Here is a 4,603-nt window from a genome sequence, read left to right on the forward strand (position 1 = left end):
TTCCCTCTCAGCTAGGGTATCTGGCCAGTGCCTGGACAAAACAAAGTAATCTCATTCCAAGACAAAGACAGAAAGCAAGTTAGAAAACAGATAAAGGGGGATAGAAGACACAGTAAGTACCTCCCTGCCCACTATGGGCGGTCAGGAACCCCACCTCGACAGAAGGACATGAGCGGTCTTGAAAACTATTGATGCCAAAAAAAATAAATAAATGGACCAGAATTTACATTAAAACAAAAAAAAACCCAACCCCCAAACAAACCCAGAGTTTAATCTTTTTTAAAATTCCAGTTTCAAATACAGTCAATTAACATGTCTGTAATGAAAATTTGAAGAAGGCACAAGTGTGAGATATTAACTCATTAATACAAATAGCATTCTCAAAAAAGCATGTAGCAAAGAAAAGATATGAAAAGAACCATATTCATATCAAGGTAGAGCAAATCTATCTAGAAATCAAATGACAAGTCCAAGTATCGAATTATCACCCTCACAAATGTAAAGTTTGCCTTTAAAAAATAATTTCTTCTCCAATATCAGAATTTCAACGATTAAAATAAAAAAAATCTTAATCTTTAGAAATGTACTGAACATAAATTAAAGACAATTTATTATTACCCCAAGCGTTGTATTCAATAGAATGATGTGATGTATTTCATTTGTTTTTAGGAGCTTTATGGAACTTGTTTTTGTTTGTTGCTTTAGGTCTCTTCCAACACAATTGAGGTTATATGAGAGACCGCTGAAACAAAAAAACAAGCAATCTAACAAAAATAGTACAAATGTAAATCAAAATCATAACCTAAATTATAAATAACCAAGAACAAACAGGCAGAAGATTTACAGAAAAAAAAATATCCCCTGTCAAAAATACAATCACAAACCAAAGAAGCAGGATAGGCTAGTAAAGAGAAGAAGAAACGACATCACTATCGGATCGTACACCCATGTGAACATCATAGGTATATGATTCAAGGGTGATGCTCCCATCCAACCACCCGCTATGGAACTTGTAACCCTTATCAATTATAGTTTATATCACCACCTAGAGAAAAGCTAAACGATATGATATGATCAAATATATCAACACAAGCATAAAAAAAGGAGTTTTTATCATTTGCAGCATTTCAACATGCAAAGATTTAATTTTCACTGGAGCATACGAGCATGGCTATCATGACTACCTGTAAGGAAATGGGACAGTATGCAATTGACATTTAATAAGATGTCAGAGACATTCAAAGAGAATGAGAAGTATTGGATTTTATAGTCTCATATTTCAAAGCCCATCAGGGACTGACAACGATTTCAATTGATAGCCTTATTCTAAATGAAAGAAAACAGCACTCATACCAAGCCCCACAAGCATCATCTGAATATGGCATTCTCTGCCCAAAAATATCAAAAAATTAATGGCCAAATTGAATTTGACAAAGAAATAAATAAAATCAAAATGATGGCTTAGGTATGTCCATTTGTTCTCACCACACTCAAAGTCGTGATTGTCTTCGATGCACAGAGTTGCGACTTAGTGACTAGACGACATATTTTTCAACACTTAACTTTTTTGTTAAGAATAATTTATACCATAGCTTAATTACAACAGTTAATCCATTAATGAACTTTGCATCAAGAGAAATTGTAGTGAACTTATCATTGTCATTATTTTGAAGCACTGCCAATAAACTTATAGTGGAAGTGAACATGACCACACTCCTTCAGAATGTCCAAGCAAAGTATGCAGGCGTTACTATTGAAGTTAAAAGTTCAAGTAAACCACTCACTAGCTCTATCTACCTTATCAATCACATCAACACACAAATGTGTAACCTTATACATTATAAGTAAAAGTCTAATTGATAAAACCTACTGAAAACTATTCACACAACAGGCAGTCCAAAAATAATAACAGAGCAGAGAGATGCCGACTTTATTCATTCTATTGTTTGTAAACAACCGGCTATGTTTGTTCGAGCAGGCTTGAGGGAATATACAAAATCTACTGGTTAACTCTTTCAGCTTGACTGATTGCATTGTATGGCCAGGGAGAGCTTCATTCTAATGATGCGTTGCAAAAAGCAAAATATAATGTAAATAAATCAGAATTTCTATGGAATTACAACGATAATTAGAAACAAGTCAATAAATTGATATTTTGCTTATTTATATTATGAAGGAGATATTCTTACTCCACCTAAGCCAAATAGAAGGAAAAGCATTTTAAAATGTTAAATTTAATGCCATTAGTTTTGTTTACTTTTGCTATTTCACCCCCCTCCCCTTCTCAATTCTTGATTATTTTGGAATATATGGATCATTTATCCCTGAAACTTTTTAATCTGCATTTAGCAATAGCCATACATCAAAATTATGACACTTTCAATAAGTGATCATTTACACCTCTGCTAATAAAAAAATGTAAACAATATTTAACACAATCCACCAAATGATTGTTGCATAATATGATGTAAGTCACAACACAGACAATTCGCGTACATCCAACAAGCTGTCTATATTCAATTATGCTGTAAGCAAGTTGGACAACAGATATAAGGGAACAAAAGACATCGCATGTGACCTCCCTGCCAAATATGGGAGAAAATAGTGCTGCAACTTGGATAACCCAAAGAAAAGGTGAGACAAAGGGGACACATACTGAGAACTACAGATAAAACAGATAAAGAGTGAGAAAAAGAAAGACAACAAGAGAGAGAGCCAATAAAATAAAATATTATATAGATACAAGCCTGATGAAGTTTTCAAAAATCAACAAAGACCAATTCGTACATTTTATGAACAAACACAAAAATACCCTTATACATAACATACATGAAGATTTAGTCACAGATTATGTAGTAAATCTTAAGAAAAAAAACAACCTTTTTCCAACCACCGGAAAAAAAGATGCTATTTGTGTTTTTTTGGGGGGCAGCAAAAGCACCAAGACACAGCGTAAATATGGCAAACATAACAGGAGTTTAATGAAAGTCTGGGTAATAAATTGTCTCCTTACATCATAACGCAAAATTTACAAACAAAACACTTATATCAACTTATTAGTCAAATAATTATAAATTTATATATCTCAAACATCTATGTTACATTATCTCATTAATATTTACAAAGAGTTATCAGAATATTTAGACATGAGATCAAAATCCCTTTTGTCCTCCATAAATCTTTGGTTCATTCAGGAATTTTGAACACATAAAGTTAAAAAAAAAAAAAAAAAAAAAGTGAAAAACTGAATGCTTCATCCAGAAACAGTGAAAACATCAAATAAAAGAATCAACATTATCACACAGTATGAATTATTGACACACAATTATTTTCCAAGACAATATATATATATATATATATATATATATATATATATATATATATATATATATATATATATACACACAGATTAATTTAGGTCGTGATGGAAATTTTTGTGAATAGTAACCATCAAAAACCATGTTCGTTTTTATAAGTATACTGGCGATTTAAGCATTGTTAAGGTTCAACAAGTACGAAGGAAAAAGTAAGGTTTTTGATAAGAGAGAACAGAGGTGAATGATGGGAGAATTGTACTTGTGTACTTAATCTGGGAGAAAAGATCATTATGGTGTTACCCAAAACTTTGCAGAAGATGAAAATATATTAATATTATGATGAACAATAATATCAAACGCATGTAAACATAAGAGTTGAATGCTCAAAATTGACATAAAATTTTTGCTGCATAATTTGTATGAGATAAGTACAGTCAGAACACAACCCCCCCCCCCCCCCCCCCCCTCAAAAAAAAAAAAAAGAAAAAAGAAAGACCCAACAAAAGCAAAAAAAACCTTAAACAATCCCCCCCACTTCCAAACAAAATTTAAAAATAAAATAAATTAACCCCCTCCCGCGAATAAATAACCAAACAAATATATTAAAGAAAGAAAATAATATGGTAGTCTAGACTATCTTAAGAAGTCAAAGGACTAAACCTCACAATGTCGGATTAATTCTTTTTCTTCTTGACTTGCTTCAACACGCTTTTCTACTCTCCAAACTATCCTTGTCTAGTGTCTAGTGTTAAAGTGCAGATCATAAAATTAACATAGAAATGTAGGACATTTAAACAATATTTAATTTACAAAACGAAACCAAACCTCCCTACAAAACCCAAAACAAAATAACCTCATATAAATAGGTTGAGACTTTTATCTCCATATGACATGTGTGATCCTCCATGAGGGATTATCTACACTCTATGCAAAGGTCTTTAGATTTTGTCCTGGAAAAGGACCACTAGATGGGGAAATTAGTCTCATTTTCTTTCACTTTCACAGAAGAAGAAAAGACATTTTTTGTTTTTAATTTAAGTGAAATCACTACTAGATATCATAACTGAGGATAAACTCTAATGTATCCCTGTATTCTACATCCCACCTATGAGATGAAAAAAAAAAGAGAGAGAAAACCAAGGGATCTATAATGTTTCTTCAGAAACCAGATACAGTGATAATATCACCAAGGTTTGAGGTCAAACGTATTTCAGAATCAATGATATTCAAACGATAAAAAATAAAACAAAATTGATACTATTAAACATTACAATTAAAATCAAAAT

The sequence above is a fragment of the Berghia stephanieae genome, chromosome 2, assembly GCF_034508935.2.
Source record: "Berghia stephanieae isolate SIO BIC M18660-M18661 chromosome 2, UCSD_Bste_1.3, whole genome shotgun sequence".
Taxonomy (NCBI): Eukaryota; Metazoa; Mollusca; class Gastropoda; order Nudibranchia; family Aeolidiidae; genus Berghia; species Berghia stephanieae.